The sequence below is a fragment of the Symphalangus syndactylus genome, chromosome 10 (assembly GCF_028878055.3).
Source record: "Symphalangus syndactylus isolate Jambi chromosome 10, NHGRI_mSymSyn1-v2.1_pri, whole genome shotgun sequence".
Classification (NCBI taxonomy): domain Eukaryota; kingdom Metazoa; phylum Chordata; class Mammalia; order Primates; family Hylobatidae; genus Symphalangus; species Symphalangus syndactylus.
Genome location: NC_072432.2, coordinates 7,580,104 through 7,599,538, shown reverse-complemented (window position 1 = coordinate 7,599,538; position 19,435 = coordinate 7,580,104).

Here is a 19,435-nt window from a genome sequence, read left to right as displayed (position 1 = left end):
GCATACGGTGGCTATCTACTCTAAAACAGGTGAATCCATCACTGCTAGTCCCAGACTCTAATCTGAGCCACCCTCATCTCCCACCTGGAATATGGCAAAGCCACCTGACCCCTGACCCCTGACCCCTGACCCCACCCAGGTCCATGCTCTACGCAGCATCTAGAGCAAACTTTATGGAGAGGAGCTGATGTCACTTTCTCCCTCCAGGCTTCTCAGCGGCTTCACAGCCCAGAATAAAACAAGCCTCCTTCCTCAGGGTCTCCATGGCCCGACCGCCTCATCTCTGTTTTGTTTGCTTCACTTCCTCACTCATTTGTTCTAACCCAACACTGGCCTCTTTTCTCTCCCTTAGTTAATCCACCTCAGGGACTATCACTTGCTTTCTCTACTAATTTTAGCGCCTGTCTCTGGAACATCTGTGGCGTTTGCTCACATGCTTCTTTAGGGCTGTGCTTACTCTGCCATACGAAGGAGAAGGCCTGGCATTGATACACCATGCTGGAAGTGCCGCACTTGCTCTCCAAGGTGGCTTGGGCTCTGCTGATTCCCCACGATGGCTCTGAGCGTGGCCCTCTGTGACACTCCCTGTGCACATACGCACTGGTCTATTTGAGGATCATTCCTGGCTACTCAACTAAAATACAATTCCTGGGAGAGCAGACACATTTTCTTTCCTTTCTTTTGTAATGGCTGTATTCCCAGCACCTAAAATAAAGTCTGGTAAATGATGTTAATAATCCTTTGTCAGAGAATTATGGAATGAATATTAAGAACTTCCAATGATTTAGATACGCCAGTGAATTTTTTATAAAGCATTTAATACGTTTAACAGGCCAACAAAATGATAAGTGGCCTTCATGAACTATGATAACAGATGTAAAATTTACAGTTTCCATTAAAGGTGTCTAGTCTTCGAGATGTCTGGGAGGCTCAAAGCTGCCTCTCAACATTATTCAGTGACTTCGATATAACAGCTGGCACTAGTGGCCTCCTTCTCCCTTTTCGATCATATATATTTACTTGCTTTACTAAAGAGTGTCAGCTCTCTGTCTGAAGTAATTAAAAGGCAGTATATTAATGCCATCATATAGAGAGGCTCAGGCTGCTATTAGAGAGTGGGAAATAAAATGAAGAATTTGGTATAAAAAAGGGAAGGGAAGGCTAATTCTGTCCAAATGCATCAGAAAAAGGAAGTCCACAGGAAAGGTTTTGATGTGCATTTTCCTGATGAGGAATTAGGCAGTGCCACAAATAACCAGTGTCAATTCCAGCTCATAGCAACAAACTCCCCAGTTCACAGTTAGGAGACACAGCCTGAGCAACATGTTCAACTAGTGCTTCCAGTGCCTGCTTCTTCAACATCCGAGCAGCGTGTCTCCATGTGAGGGTCCCAGAGGAAATGAATGAAAGCACACATGAAAACACCTGGAAAAAGAAGGTGCATTAGGCTGAAGATGTTGTCTTGGGTGGCTCAGGGTGCCATGCAAAGCACCACAGGCTGGATGGCTTAAATAACAGAACTTTATTTCTCAAAATCCTGAAGGCTGGGAGTCCGAGATCCAGGTGCCTACTGATTCAGGTTCCAGTGAGGGTCTCCCTTCCTGGGTTGCGGACTACAGCCTTCTCAGTGTCCTCACAGGGCCTTTCCTCTGCGTGTGCAGGAAGACAGTGAGCTCTGGCCTCTTCCTCCTGTTGTCAGGACACTAACCCTATCCCATGGCACCCTTACGGCCCCACTTAGCCCTAGCCACCTCCTCAGAGGCACTGTCTCTACATACTGTAACGGTGGGGGTCAGGGCTTCAGCAATGAATGTTGGACGGCCACAACTCCATTCATATTAGATTTGCAGTCTCAACAAAACTCTGGAAATGGTGTCTAAAGAAACAAATAGAGGGGAATCTAAAGCCTTGGCCAGAACCTGTAGGAACGGGCTTTTAGGTTCCCTTTTTCAATTCAGATAACGATAGTGTCGCCCCCACATCTAGAGTTTGTGTTGTTCCTGAGAAATAGCCATCATATGTTAGTTGTGGACCTTTAAAAAAATATATATATATATTGACACGAAAGAGATCACCAAGGTCTCAGATGCCCTTTCCTTGTGACCAACAGACAAATATTTCTTTCCCTAGCACTCATTTCCTTTGTCTTACTTTTAATTTTATTTTCCCCTGATGGCACTTTATGCTGTCTTCATATATATATAATATTTATATATAATTTAATTTATAATTGTTTTAATTATATATAATTTAATTATATACAATTTATATATGATTTTATTTTATTTATATATTATATATATTATATATATAATTTTCTCTATTACATTTTTTGCATACTATCTCTGAGACTAATCTCTCTCTAGCCTTATCTGCTGAGCTTGACTCCTTTGAAGCAATGCAGAGATTCAAGAGAGAATTGACTAATAAATCTGATTTTGTAGACATGAAATGTAAAATTAAATGTGAGTACAGTTATTCTCCTTCCAGTAGCCCTAGAGTGCTGATCCATTAATATCAAGAATCGTAGACAGTAGAGGTAAACTTTTGGCTCCTTGTGATATTAAAACAGGCCAGCAAACAAAGCACATATTCATTACAATTGTTGATTTTTTTCAGCAATTTTTATTCCATTAGTTCCTCTAACTTGCTCATGTGCACAATTCAAATAAATTTCAGACTTAGTAAAACTAGTTCAATTTTATAAAATGTCATAAAGCAAATCATGCCACAACTTCATAGAGTTACTGTGTTATCTATGCCTTTACTACCATAACGCACATTTAAAATCAAAACATTTCTTGTCTGCTAAATTGTGAAATTTGTTTAAATTTTAATTCTCCTGGTGATGACAGAATAAAATTAGCACAATTTTGCCAGAAGGATGAATTGGTAATTTTTTTTAGAAAGAAAGGGTGGTTTTAAAAAAAATCAGAAGCCCTAAGTATTTAAAAGCCATTTGGTCCAATAATTTTATTGATAGAAAGCTTGTCTTGGAAAATAATAATAACAATAATATGTAAACAAAAGTGTTTAGCACAAATATGCTAATAGCATCATCATTTATATTGGTGAAAATTTTGAAACAAATACGGTTTTAATGAATTAAAGGCTCCTGCAGCTACATTGACAGAATATAATGCAACCACCAAGAAAGATGTCAATAAAAAAGAGTTACAACATGGAACATACTTATTCTATGATGCTTACTTACTATATGGTACTTTGAAAATTGGCTGTACCTGTGTTCCCAGGGAGAGCAAGAGAAAGATCTAGTAGCAGACGAGGAGTAAATGACCCATGGAGCTGAGTGTCCTGGGAACCTGGAGCATCAGAGTTCTGAGGGACAAGCAGACACCAGAAAGACAGCGGAGAGTTTCACGCATCCCGTGGGAAACTGGAGAATCCTTGATTATGACCCTCTGGGCCTACACTGTTCTGGAAGCAGCACTGCTCCAGCGCACTTCCTGACCACACATCAGACGCCTGCAAAGCAATAACGGTTTTGGAAAAGAATTCAAGATGCATGTGGAGTCCTAACTGGGGAAAAGGAGTTAGGCTGATGGGACAGAGGAAAGCAAAACGAGAAGGCAGATAAGCTATAACTCTGCCTTTCTTCATGGTCCAGGATACAGAGCCCTCCTGCACAAATAACTCACGATTTTGCTGTGCCCAATTCTTCCCAGACACCTACCTACAAGTTAGCTCACTGCAACCTTGGCGTTGTTAGTACTGCACAAAGCCCTCTATAGCACACAGCATAAACACTATTCTATAAAATCCCCAGCAAGTCTTTGTTTTCTTGCAGTCACCTCCTTTTTGCTGGTCTGCCTGTTTTATTTTTGTTTGTTTGTTTTTGCAACGGATTTTCATATTTTTTCTAATAAATTTGCCTTATATTTACAAAAAAAAATTAAAAATAATGTGACAAAGCACAATGCATTTCTTTTATTTTCTGCCCACATGGGACACTGGGTTATCAGCTTTATGTTTACCAAGGCTTGAAACACTCTTTAACCAGGAACTTTAGGAAAATCCCAAGACTCTTTGAACATTATTGGCCTCAAACTTTGAAAGAGCATCACCTTCGTAAGGTTGCAGTGATGGAAGTATCTGAGTTCCTTTGGCTGCTTTAACAAAAGACCATAGCCTGGGTGGCTTGTACACAACAGGAGTTTATTCCTCAAGTTCTGGAGGCTGGGAGGCTGGGTCAGGGTGCAGGCATGGTTAGGCTCTGATGAAGGCTTTCTTCCCAGCTGCCAAGTGGCCACCTTCTCCCTGTGTCCTTACATGGTGGAAAGGGTGAGAGATCTCTCTGGGGTCTCTTTGTAAGAGACCCACTTTTTAAGAGACCCACTAATCCCACTTTACCCTGATGACCTCATCTTCTCCCAAAGCCCCACCCTACCTCTTACTACCAACATCTCATCTAGGTGGTTAGCATTTTAACATATGAACTGGGGAGGTGGGGAAACCAGCTTATGACCACCTTAGAATCTGAGCCTTTATTCTGTCTTTGTGTATGGGTGAGGGTGTGGCCACAGGCAGAGGTGCTGTGGGATCCTTTTCACTGTTAATTAAAATTAATACGGTAACCTCTGCTTCACTCCACTCTGACATTTTCTGTGAAATGCCAAACAATATCTCCCAGGGGTCTGGTTAATTAAGTGATGTCAACACAGGACAGAAAAATTACTTAGAAAAAAAAACAGGCTCCAAGAATAAAATGTCAACAGGTTGACTGTGAGTGTGTTTGTTTGAAAGTATTTATTTTCTTCTTTAAAAGACACTCTGCATAATCCAGATTGGTTTTAGTGATCATGCACCTATTTATATAGAAAAACCATTGTTTTTCCTAAACAATAATATCTAACCATGCCCTGATTTTTGGGTGGTGTACTGTCATAACTGGAATCAGATGTTCCTCACTAACTTTCCTTCCTCTGACAGCTACGGAGTTATGAGAGAGGAGAGATGTTTGTGTACATTTGAAATTGCAAGTATAAAAATCCATCATGTGTATACCTGGGTCCAATGCACTCTGCAGAAAGACGTGAGGATGGATTCCCCTGGCCACTCACTCATGTATAAGGGCATGTAATTGGGCATACATGATCCAGGATTTGCCTAAACAGTGGCCATCTATGACTGTGCCTCATATCTTCTGACCGATTGCAAATTTCTAGAAGGAAGAGACTCTGATTTAACCACACCAGTTGGCATCTATGAGACATATTTGTTGAATAAAGCATCTCTGTGGGCCTGATGCTTTAAACTAGAATTCAGTCTCCAAGAGCCTCTCAGTTTATTTGTCTGATGTCCAATTAATGGCCCAAAAGGTTATTTATAAATGCAGATGCTCTCTCCATAGTAAAAGGGAATACATTTCATTCATATATTTTTAGTCACCCAGCCACAGCCTGAGGACAGCAAGTCCTGTCGTATAGAGTCATCTGTTTATCCTGTTGTTGGTGTCTGTTGTTTCTCTTAACTCATTAGGGTTGGGATATTCTGATCTTGGTAGGTGGGTAATTTTCTAATGCATCCTGAACATAGTGGGTGTTGTGTTTTGAGATGTTGTTTCCTACTTAAATCTTATTTTAGCAGGTGGCCATGCTATTTAGGTTGATATTGCTTGGCCTTGTCCCTACCCAAATCTCATCTTGAACTATAGTTCCCATAACACTCACATGTCATGGGAGAGCCCTGGTGGGAGGTAACTGAATCATGGGGGCAGTTTCCCCATGCTGTTCTCATGATAGTAAGTGAGTTCTCACGAGATCTGATGGTTTTATAAGCATCTGGCATTTCCCCTGCTGGCACTCATTCTCATTCTTGCCACCCTGTAAAGTGGTGCCTTCTGCCATGATTGTAAGTTTCCTGAGGCCTCCCCAGCCATGTGGAACTGTGAGTCAATTAAAGCTCTTTTTTTAAAAATTACCCAGTCTCAGGTATTTTCTTCATAGCAGCAGAGAAGAGACTAATACATAGGTCTAGCCCACATGTCCTGGCCACTTTGCTGACTGCGGTTCAAATGTCAATTTTCAAAGCCTCCATGGGGTCGCCTGGTGGTCCTGCTGGCCCTGCTGGCGTACTTCCCACAGGCAGCTCTGACACCTGGGCAGCAGTGGGCACTCTGGTTCCATTCTCATGCCTTTTGCTGTGCTGGTTCTTGTCAGGTCCACACATGAGTCCCTCAGGAGCAGTCTTGGAGGTTACACAGTCCTGGAAAGAATGCAGTGGGTCCATCTGCTTACCCTCCCCCCACACCCCAGCCAGGCAGAATGTCCACTGCGAGAGGATACGAGTGCCATTTCATGGTGTTCAGCAGGGCAGGGAGAGCATCACCACAGAATTCCATCCTGCTGAGCCACCCCTTTCAGGTGCCTGTGGCTAGACAGAATGGGCTTTCCTTAGGCATTTTATAAAATCTCCATCATTATTTCCAGGTTAAGGGCCTCTCCAGACTGGGCATTTCTGGAGGGGAGAAAAAAGGAAGTCACAACTGTATCCTTTCCCATGTCTCTTTAGACAATCTGACTTCTTTTCTCTGTCTTAATTTAAGAGTTTTCTGGGGAGGCTGAGGCAGGAGAATGGCGTGAACCTGGGAGGCAGAGCTTGCAGTGAGCCGAGATCGCGCCACTGCACTCCAGCCTGGGCAACAGAGCAACACTCTGTATCCAAAAAAAAAATAAAAATCAAAAGAGTTTTCTGATCTAGTTTTCTATATGTCTGAGATTTTTAAACTGTAATCATCTTAATGGAGTAGAATATGTTTACTCCATCATGTCCAGAACCAGGAGTCAAGTTGCCATAATTATTTGGCATATACAAAGACATCTTAAGACAAAATTTAATGGAAATCACAAAAGAAAACATTGAGCAGAGAGACCATTAATTACACACATATTCTAGTTTGGGACATTTATTCCAGTCCTATGCCTATCAGTCTGCTCAGAGATGATGTCAAGGGAGCAAGACACTTGGGATAAAGGGATGGTTCTTGAGTATCGTCTCCTTTTGGTGCTGAGGCAGCTCAGGGACTCAAAATAAAGAAATTCACCAACATGAGCTTGGAGCAGAAGTTTGGCTCAAGAGCAAAATTTCATCCCTCAGAGTAGGAAAGGTAGGGAGTGGAGCCCGGAACGCAAGCTGGAGGGAGCTTAGGCATTTTATAATTTCACTGTGACTCCTCAAGTCTTTGTATTTCTGTAAAGTATTTCAGCAAGTTTGGTTTATCAAAAAAGAACAGCTATGTGATGGTCCTGAGGATACCCGTTCTAAGCACGTTCTAGCAGAAGGAGAGTGCATCCATGGTGAGGATGACAGGACAATGACAGGACAGTGGCTTCCATGAGACCCAGTCTCACCTCCCCTTCCTCAGTGACAGAGGGAAAGAAAAAATGCCATTGGCATGAGTGCTGTTTTCATTTTAAATAATTAATATATATTTAGTATTAGCCACACGTTGTCCTTCCCAACTTCCTACTTCTTGCACAGCCAAGGCTCTGGAATCCTTCCACTTCTGCCAAAGAACTCACTTTGATATGTTTACTAGTTCAGGTCTATAGGTGATTAATCCTTCCAGATTGTATTATATTTGACTGCAAATGTCTTTATTTGGCCTTCATCACCATCATCATCAATGTAAATATTTTACTCCATTTTCTTTAGATTCCCATCATTTCCGTGTTCGTTGTTTAAAAATAATCTCTGCTAATATTTCAGAATGATTTAGTAACTATATTTCCAGATGATTTTAAGCTGTTGTTTCTTCTTTATCTTTGTTGTATTATGTCTCAAGGAGTGTTTTTTGTAATATTTATCCAACTCGGAGTGAAATGGCTTCTTAAATCTTTAATTTGATTTTTTTTAGTTACGTATGGGCAAGTTTTGTGCTGCCTTTTCTTCAAATATTGCTTTTGTCCTATTTATTCTCTCTCTGTCTCTCTCTCTCTCTATATATAGACATACATATATATACGTGGTTTGTGCAAAAGTAATTGCAGTTTTTGCAATTGCTTTCAAACGGCAGAAACCACAATTACTTTTGCACCAACCTAATATAGATAGATAGATGATAGATAGATAGATAGATACATACATACATAGATACATAGATACATAGATTTGGTTTTATTCCCTTCATCTTGTCTGTGTTATGTGGGTGGAGATGGTTTTTATTCTTTTATGACTGTTTTGTTTTATCTCTTGTATCTTTGATATATTTCATATCCATTGTTCAGAGCTTTGCCATTACTTGAGTACCTATTAGTTATTATTATTTGTGTATCAGGAGTGTGTTTAGTATTTTTTAATTGCAGTAAGCTGACCTCCAAAGATTTCCTTTTGAAAATGCTTTTTCCCCTCCCTAATTTTTATATTCCTTACTGTTTTACTAAATATTAAATGTTCCTTGACAATTTTGGTGTTCATGTGTTTTGGGGACAAAAGTAAAATGAATCTGTCATTATACCAGGAAGTTAGTTTGTTTTAAATCCTCAGATCAAATGTGCCTTAATACATTTCTCTTTTCATTTAGACTTCAAGCAGTGATAGACTTGCCATTTTAATACACATCATTGGAGATCTACTTATTTGTAAATAACCTGTTGCTCATTTGGAAGAATAAACCAGTGAACAATATTTTTCTATTGTACTTTTCAGAATCATCTTGTCTCATTATTCCTGTTTTAGCTGAAGAATTGTTTTATATGTGGAGAGTAAAAAATTTAAACACACAAAAAATCTAATAGATCTATCAATTATCTATCTATATCTCTCTGTAGATATAAATAGATCTATACATAGAGAGATATATATTCAAATTTTGCTATATAGAGATTATATAGATATCTATATATATATAGAGAGAGATCTTCCCCAGCCCCTCTTTCTGCCCTTGTCTTCCTTATCATTTTGAGAATAAAAATTACATGTATTTAGACCTTTTCACCAAGGTCTAGATATATCTTTTAAACTTTTATCAGTTTTCTTCATTATTTCTTCATTTTATGATTTGTTCTAAATACTTTCTCCTGATCTAAATTCCGGTTTATTAGTACTCTCTTCTACTATTTCTAATGTCTTAGCAAGCACTTCTACTGGATTAATACATTTAATAATAGTTAATTATATATCTATACTTTCTATCTTATAGGTTCTAGTCCTCTGGTGAAATTTTTATCTTATTTTCTAATTTATTAAACATATTGATCCTAGTTTAGAATTTGAGACTGATAGTGTCTGGTTTACCTACCGGTCTGCTTCTTAGACGTTAAGTGGTTTTTATTGAAGATGGCACATTAGGCATTAAAAATAGTAAATGATCTGTCTTGTTTTCTTTTTCCACATCAGACTTTATTTTATTCTGGCCCATAGTTACAATGACAAAAGCTCGCTTTGATGCAAGCAGAGACTGAAGTGACTCTGTGATAGCTGGTTCATCTTTAATGTCACTGTCTACTCTTGAAGTGGGGCTCTTTAAGATTTTTCCTTGGAAACCTGTGATACGTACCAGAGTGTTTGTCTGTTCAGCTCTGCTTGGGGTTGAGCTTCTTAGAAGCTATTTTCTTTTGATTTCTAGGCTTCTCACCCCTTATCAGTTTAGAATTTAACAAGTGCTCAGAGAGGAAATTCCAGGCAGAATTTCAGGCTCAGTGCTTTGTAATTTCCTTTTCTTCAGGGTTGTTTCTCCTCAATTCCTATGTGTATTGATTGCTTTCCAATGACTTCAAGCAGTTCGAGCTTTTGTGCAGTTTATTCAGCTATTTTTCGTTGACTTTAATGAGAGAATAATACAAGCTATGATAATATAGATGAAAGCACAAATGTTTTCTTCACTTTTCTTAAATGTTAATTTCCTTAAGGTCAGGAACCAACTGACAGGTTTATATTTATGTCACCAGCAGCTGTTTTTGAGCCCACATATGACTTGTCTTCCATGTGCCCAAAATTACTCATTTTATACACTTTATAAACAGAGCATAATTCTCTGTTTCTCTCTTGCGTGCTGTTACTTTATTACATTTTGTTTTATGGATTTTTATCTACACTGTATACCGAGACAGATTTTAAAATACAGCTGAAGTCACATGATTACAAAGAGTCCTGGTCTTTTCCACTCATCCACACACCCCTTTCTCCTGCCCCCTCACATTAGAAATTAAGGAAAGTACCTTAACTTCTGGGTAGTGCCTTTCAGTTTTTGTGCCCATATTTCTAAATAACATACTCCTGCTACTTGGACAGAAAAATAAATAAAAATTAGCTAACAGAGATTCGTGGTGGTAAACGAAGATGTAAGACAATATATGTGTGTTTGTATACTGTTATAAAGACACTTGCTGCTGGGCATGGTGGCTCACGCCTGTAATCCCAGGAGGCCAAGATGGGCAGATCACGAGGTCAGGAGATCAAGACCATCCTGGCTAACACGGTGAAACCCTGTCTCTACTAAAAATACAAAAAATTAGCTGGGTGTTATGGCGGGCGCCTGTAGTCCCAGCTACTCGGGAGGCTGAGGCAGGAGAATGGCGTGAACCTGAGAGGCAGAGCTTGCAGTGAGCCAAGATTGCACCACTGCACTCCAGCCTGGGTGACAGAGTGAGACTCTGTCTCAAAAAAAAAGAAGACACTTGCAGCTGTTACATCCTATAGGAAGGTTTAATCTTTCCCTGAACCTTAGAGATTAACACGCAAAACCTGGTGTGGCTGCACCATAAATGTATTATGCCAAAACAAAGTTGATCTCAGCACAGTAAATCTTCCTAAATTACAGGCTGATCTTTTCGAAGTGGCTGCAGTCCATGGGGTAATTACATAGAGTAACCACTCTAATCTTCAAGCATCTCCACTGTCCTAATCCCCATTCAATCCCACGGTCCCCTCATCCTACTTGCACGACCACTCCTTCCAACCACCCCATTCAATCCCATGATCCCCTCATCCTACCTGCACGACCACTCTTTCCAACCACCCCATTCAATCTCACAGTCCCCCCAACCTACTTGCATCCTACCTACTCTTTCCAACCATCCTGTGCCCTCCTGAAACCTGACTGTTGGCCCCGTTTACACAGTCACACCTCATATGCACTGGGAATAAGAGTGCAGTGGAAATTGTCCAGGATGGAACCCACGTAGTAGTAAATCATTATTGGAGGAAAAAACATACAAACAAAACAAACTGCTGTTCGAGGCTTCTACTGTGTTGTGTGTTTTTAATTACCCAATTTTTATCAACTCAAGAATGGATGACATTTTCTGGTATGTGTATGTAATGAAATATAATGCAGCAGGGAAAATAAATTAACTGCAGCCTCAAATTTAAGCTCTTTTGATTACTATATATAGATATACATATATAGTAATAAGTACTATATCAATATATAAGTACTAATAAGCTTATGTATTAATATAGTACTTATATAAGCATATTAGTACTTATATATTAATATATTAACATAGTATGTAAGTATATTACAAGTATATATAGCATATTAGTTATAAGTATCTAAAAGTATATTACTAATATACAGTAATAAGTATAGAAAATATAACAATATACTATATATATTCATATAGTCATAAGTATATATATACATATATACATCTATACACACATATATATACATCTATACACGCGTATATATACATATATACACATATACACATATATACATATATACACATATATACATATATACACATATATACATATATACACATATATACATATATACACATATATACATATAATACACTTTTATTTTAGGTTCAAGGGGTACATGTGCTTCTGGGAGACTGATTCTGATTCATGAAATATTTCACCAGAAGCTGAATGTGTTGGTTTTTAGCCCAATTAGCCTGCATTTTTTATCTTAAATATAAAAATCAAATCTAATAGCCAGCCTCTGACACCCGCATTGCATTCTAGATGCTGCCCTATGATTCGGTTCTCTCTCAAATTCATCTCTGTGCCTTGGGAGAATATCCACATTTCCTAAATCCCTCCAGATGCCTTCTGCCTACAATCTTCCATGCAAGTTGATACACACTTTAAAAATACAAAATGTTTTGAATTTATAGGTGTAAATTCCTGAGAATGTGTCTAGGAACAGGTCCTGTGAGAATGCAATCTTACAGGAAAGACCATAGTTTATATGGAGCTGAAATTACTCAGAGAGAAAGAGTTTCAGGAGACGCCAGATTACATGTAATGACTCAAATGACTGTGAATGTTTTAATTTTGGCTCAGTTGATTCACTGGAATCTGCACTCAGTACTGCCTATAGCTAAATGAACCTGAGATCTAATGCACTGTGTGCTATAAAGTGCAGAATATGACCCAAGGACTTAGATGGTGATGATTTATCGTTTGCAATGTGCACACCCATCTCCTATTCCCAAAAGGGCCCAGAATGTAAGTCTTTCATGAAGACCTTGATAAGTAAATATTTGTTGAGGGGATTTCATTATCCCTGAAGAATGTTTTGGTTGCTATTTAATGAAGGTAAAGGATGCAGGTAGAAAACATCCCAATTAAAATGCGTTTTCTCACCTAAAAGGGGACACCTAGATCCTAGGTTGTATTTAATTATCAGAGGATGGGGGCATGTTCACAATCAATGGAAGAAAAGCGGCATTAGTAGGTTGACACACAGCAATCCAACAGCATAATTTTTTACATTTGCACCTCAAAACATCAACCTGGCTATGGCCAGTTGATAGAGAAATGGTCATTCACACAACTCCCAAACCTAAGGTAGGTAGAAGGTGAAGGTGGAGTAGGCAGGTCACGTGGTAAAAGCAAAAGCAAGGGAGAGCCAAGGTGCCATACATTTTTAAACAACTGGATCTCATGAGAACTCACTCAGCAAGGCATGAGGGACCTGTCCCCATGATCCAAGCACCTTCCACCAGGCCCTGCTTCTAGCATTGGAGATTACAATTCAAAATGGGATTTGGGTGGGGACACAGAATCAAACTGTGTCATATATATTTATGGCTTAGGTTGTCATCTTCCAGTTGAAAATTTCAACTTCTGTATTCAGTATATCAGCAAGTTGCATTTACATTATATTCCTTTACATCTATTTACTTCATTCTCTGTTTTAACTCATTCTAAGCCGACACTCAAGCACATCAATTTTTAAATTCACCTGAAATCACATAGGCACCTGTCACACAAAACAGTCAAAGTACACTTATTCATGAAGAAAATATGATATTGCATGAATAAGAGTAATCTGCCTAAAGAGAATCTGCCTAAAGCCCTTCAATAGTTTCCTAATACCCCTAGAGGTGAGACCAAAGTCCTTACTGTCATTTTTGCCAAAGATATTTTCCTAATTGTCCTTCAGCAGCCTCAGACTAGATTAAATCTGCTTATTATGTGTTCTGATAACACTGCATTAATCCTAATTATCACTCAATTATTTGCTTTTATGCTTATTATTATTGCACAATAGCTGTGCTTTCCATTAGACTGTAAATGATGTAACGCCTGAATCAAATCTGAGTTTCTTGCAACTAGCATAGTGCAGAGTAGAACTTAATTATTTAATAAATGAATACGTAAATGGGGATAAGTATTGTAAAGCAGAGAATAGTCCAAGAGGAAGTTCAAAGGTAAAGTACTTTAATTTTGATAATTTTGTCCAATTTAGTTGTCTAAGTAAATTCAAAATTCAATAAAAGTTATGAAAATTAAAAGTTCTGAAAGAAATTTAGATACAATTACAATAGTAAAACAAACGATACTTGTTTTCTCATTTTAATATCAACATTTATCCAAGAAAAACAAAAAGGTATTACGATTGATAATCGTGATACATTGATTATGTTATACTAGAAGACATTATTTAATTCTTTGAAATATTTTTGATACCCATTATACTCACAACTATCTATGGCATTTGTCAACCTGATTAAACATTCCCATCTGCTAGAAGTTGACACTGAGACATTTTAATATCCTTACTGAAGTTTACACATTTAGACTTCAATTTTTATTTTTCCTCCTATGCTAGGAGGAAATGCTGGTTTCTTCCTTGCGGAAGTGCAGGGTTTGTTCCTCTATAGGAGATAAATACTTTTTTTCAAAGCTAAATTAATATTTTGTCCAAGTCAAAATGTTTTGTCAATTGCAATGCATAATTAGAATGGGTGATAGAAAACATCTTTCTTGAACAATTAAAATGCAGAAGATGGGTGGCCAAAGCAGGTGAATCTCTTGTGCCCAGGAGTTTGAGACCAGCCTGGGAAACATGATGAAGCCCTGAATTAGCTGGGTATGGTGGCACATGCCTATGGTCCCAGCTACTTGGGAGGCTGAGGTAGGAGGATGGCTTGAGGCTAGGAGGTTGGGACTGCAGTGAGCTGAGATCCTGCCACTGCACTCCAGCCTGGGCAATAGAGTGAAACTCTGTCTCAAAATAAATTAACTAATTAATTAAATAAAAGTTAATAAATAAGTAAAATTTAAAATAAAATGCAAATGAAGGAGGTACCATGGGTCTGTTCCATTGAGTCTTCACACTGACTCTTAAGATGATATATATTCCTAAAAAAGGAAGCTGAGACTTGTAACTGTGTGAGTCTTGCCCAGGTGTCCACACGTGGCAGTCTCTACTGGAATCTCTGACTGGGGACCTCTGATGCCACCACCCTGATAATGAAACTCCTCTTCTGTTTAGCTTTGCCAGAGGGACGAGTTGGCTAATACCATAGAACAGCTTCGAGGCACCTTGCCTCATCATCTATCAATAATTCCCTTTGTCCTAGATTTTTGTTTGTTTGTTTGTTTTTGTGCAATGCAGATAATTTCGCTTTTGTTAAGAAATTTTGCTATTAAGGGATAGGGCTGAAGTTCATCCATTCACAACAGACAGACGATATGTCCTTCACCACCAGCTCCCCAGCCCAATCCTTTCCTGTATTTTGGGACATAAGCTCTGCCCACACCTCTGTGGTCCTCTGCATTACCACCAACGATCTGGCATAGCCTACAGAGGACCCCTACTCAGAGATCTTCAGTGATAGATGCTCAATTGTGCCCAGTTTTTGTACAGTCAGGCATTCCCTTGACAGTGATTCGTGTTATAAAGGGGGTCATATGAGCTGCAAAGTGCATTTGTACATGGAGATACCTGTGCCACGTCTCAGCACACTGAATGGTTATATGATTTTTAAAAGGCAATTTCCATCATTTATATTCACCCCCCAAAATACATGCTATCAAATGTAACACACTTTTATTACAAAAGGGAGAATTGATGGATTTTTCTCACCGGGTTCCGAGGAAGCCTTCTTATCAGTTTCAGCAGTCTCAGCACGGTTGCCTGGATACTCAGTCTCCCTGAGTATTATTCTGATTAAAGGGCAATTTAGAGATTTTTTTCTAAAAAAAAAAAAAAAACTGATCTGTCATCTAGAAATATTATCAGCCCTCCCTTGCACTGATTTGTCAAGTGGCAGATTGAGCATTATTATTTAAAGATGGTTTTTCAAATGGGTAACATAAGAATGTGATTTTCCATTTTATCAGCCTCCTTTGAATACATATGTGCTAAATTTAGTGAAGCTTCTTTGGGGGAAAAAGAGTTCAACGGATTTGGGGCATTGTAGAGGCTGGGGAATGATGAAAGTATGAACTAAGTCTCCATTTCACAATTTAAAGATAACAACCCCTTATTGTAAATCAATGGCCGTCAAAATGGTTCTAGGGGAAAAACAGGACAAAATGCCTCAAAATCAGCATTTTTTGGAGGGTTTTTTAAACACCTATCTCTGATACTGTCATTAGCCGATAAGAAAACCAAAGCCCAACGATCCTCATTCACAGCATTTCAGGAAATAAAAATCTATGCCTGTAATCCACAAATTTACATATTCATTTGTATTGAGGTAAATTTGCATATAATAAGATGCATTTATTTAAGGGGCGCAATTTGTTGAGCTGTGATTTGTGTATTCATTCCTGGCACAGTCACCTCAACCAAGAAAGGGAGAAAAATGCCCGCATGTTTCCTTGTGTCACTGTGAGGCCCCTTCCTCCTGCCACTGCCAGTGAGCCACTCTCAGCACGCACCAATCTGCCACCCGTCCCGGCAGCTCAGTTTACACTTTCAAGAAATCTTTATAAATGAGAACATAAAGTACACACTGCTTTTTTCTAACTTTTTTACTCCGCATACCTCTTTTAAGAGTAATCCATGTTTCTGCAGGCATCCTTATTCCTTTTAATTGCTAAATAATATTCCCTTATAAGGATATACCAAATGTTGTTTATTCCCTTCACCTCTTCATGGCAGTTTTTGTTATTTTCAGTTTTCTACTGTTGCAAATAAAGCTCTTATAGACATCCAAGTCCTTTGTAAGGACATATAATAAGTATATATTTCAATTTTAAAGAAATTGCCAAATTGCTTTGCAAAGCAGTTGTGCAATAATGCATTCCCAGCAGTAATGTCTAAGAGAGCCACTTGCTCCACCTTCACACAGGCATTTGTGCTGTCAGTCCTTGTAAAAGGAAGCCATCTTTTTTGTTTTGTTTTGTTTTTTTTGGAGATGGAGTTTCACTCTTGCTGCCCAGGCTGGAGTGCAATGGCTCAGCCTCAGCTCACCGCAGCCTCCGCCTTCTGGGTTCAAACGATTCTCCTGTCTCAGCCTCCCGAGTAGCTGGGGTTACAGGCATGCACCACCATGCCCGGCTAATTTTGTATTTTTAGTAGAGACGGGGTTTCTCCATTTTGGTCAGTCTGGTCTGGAACTCCTGACCTTGCGATCCGCCCGCCTTGCCCTCCCAAAGTGCTGGGATTACAGGCGTGAGCCACCGTGCCCGGCCTAAAGGTAGCCATCCTAGAAGATGCTATGCTGGCTTTCACTTGGGTTTCTCGAATAGCTAATGAATTTGAGCTTATTTTAAATATTCATGCATATTTGTCATCTCATATCTGATTAAGTTTATTTTTAAAACTTTTGCAAACTTATTAGTTGTATTAACTGTTTTCTTATTTTTGAACTTTGAGAGTTTTTATAGATCTTTATATATCTTGGATACAAGTCATTTATCAGAAACACGTTTTGCAAAGATAATTTCAGGTGGTATTTTTGTTCTTCTTACAACATCTTTCAAATAACAGTTCTCAATATAGATGAAGTCTGATTTATAATTTTTTAATTGAATGAATCATGCTTTTCGCGTTATATTAAGAAATCTTTAATTAACCCTGATTAAAAAGGTATTTTTCTAAGTTTTCTGTAAATTTTATAAATTTAGGTTTTAAAATGAAATATTTTATACCTTTGACTTAATTTTTCTTCGATTTGAGTTATTTTATTCCTGTCTTCCAGGTCTTTATTCAACTTTTCAATATATTAAATTCAATCATAATAATTGCATCAATGACTTTGCTAATTTTAATTTACATGTCTGATCTAGTTCAATGTTGATTGATTGATCATTTTTCTAAATGTGAGCCTGTCTGCTTTTGTGCTGTGCCTGATTGTCTGTCATCAGCTGCCAGGCATTGTGAATTCTTCTCTTCTTGGGGGCCGGAGGTTACTGTTCTATTGGAAATGTGATTGTGTTTTTTGCTAGGTCACAGTTAAGTTACTTGGCAAGAGTGTGACTCCTTTGAATCTTGCTTTAAAGAACTTTAGGCCAAACCAGAGCATGTGATATTAGTCTAGGCTGATCACGCAGCAAACCAGAAGCAAGGCTGCTCACGACTCTAACCAGGGCCCCATGAATTACAGGCTGTTCTTGTCTGTCAGGATGGCACAGCCCCGGTTTTCAGTCCTGAGTGAGTTCCGGCCCATTCTCTCGGGTTATCCTCCCCTGTCCTGGCAAGTGTCCTCAGAAGCAGTGACAGGACCCTGCTGCACCCTGGAACCCTGGAGGGGGTCTCCTGCAGCTGTCCTGAGCTGTCTTTCTGAGACAGCCAGGTTGGAAGGGCTCCCGGGCAAAACACCAACTGACTGGCAACCAGAGATGAGCCTCGGGAAGTTCGCATCCTATGCAGGGAGGAGGAGCGTGGCCCCTCCTCTTCCTAGAGCCCAGCCCCTCCTCTTCCTGGGCCCAGCCCCTCCTCTTCCTGGAGTCGGGCCCTTCCTCTTCCTGTGTGGAACCTGCCATTCAATCTGTGAGGCAGGAAGCCTGGAGGAACACAAGCTCTGGCCTCGTGGGCAGTCCCTGTTCCCCTCTTTTTCCCTTTTGCCCAATAAATCTCATTATTCTGACTTTTCAAATTGTTTGCAAGCCTAAATTTTGGTGGCAGTGTGACAAGGACCCTGTCTTTAGCTGAACTTGGGAAAAGTCCTGCAACCCTTATGTGCAGCCCTCGTCCCTCCAGCACTGTGACCTGGAACCTGCACTGCCCTGACTTCTCCTGAGCCGCCTCCTCCCTGCCCTGCCGGGACTGCCGCACCTTCCTGGGTTCTCACTCCCTGTGCTGTGGCCAGAAGACCCCCTGAGGTCGCCAGGGAAAGAAATCAGCGCCGTTCTTCCTTTCCTGTCCCTTCAGCATTGCTGTGCTTCGTTGCTGAGTATCTGGCGTCTTGAAAAACATGGTTTTAGAGACTTTTTCTGGTTTTACATATTCATTGTTTCAGGCAAGTGAGTAAACCCGGGGCCTGTGACTCTACTTGGCCAGAAGTGCATGACCTCGACATTTTTTATTTTTGCTACAGGTAAATGGCTATAATCAAATAGTAATTATTAAATAGCTCTCCACGTTACAGTCAGCTAAAACCACCCTAAGTGTTGCCCTCTGCAAATCGCTGCTCATTTGCTGCCAAATCCCTGTATTAGCCACCTCATATTGCATGTGATGAGCCGCAAAGCAGGTCAGCACTGGGAGAGACACTGACGGGTCGCCTGGAATAAGAGCCTTAAATCAGAGGGAGCCCTGGAGGAGGGGCGGGCAAAGCCAAGGCTGGGTGGGAGGACGGACAGAAGCAGAAGACAGACGTGGACATGGAGGAAGAGGGCGGCAGAAGACAAAAGGAGACAAGAGATCATCTCTGCATTTTGGGCAGTCACAGACTCCTATCGTCCAAATTATGAGACTTTGTATTTCAGATATTTTGTCTATTATTTTCCCATTTCAATCATTTCTTAAGAACAATGTGGTAATAGAAGTAAATAAAACAAACTCAGTGGGGAAATTTGATGGATTTTAGACATCCACAATGAAAAGCTTTCTTAAAAAATAAATTTTTATATATTTTGGTAACAAGTTCCTAACACCTATGACCAAAAAAAAAAAAAAACTGTGTTTCACATTTAACTACTTTAAACGTAATTTACACTCTCCGTCCTGCCTCATGTTGTTTAAAGTGTGAATTCGATTCTTCTAAAGTGGTATTTAAGAACTAGTTCAAATCAAAGACTTCAGTTTAGTTGTGAAACAAACACAATTGAAAACATT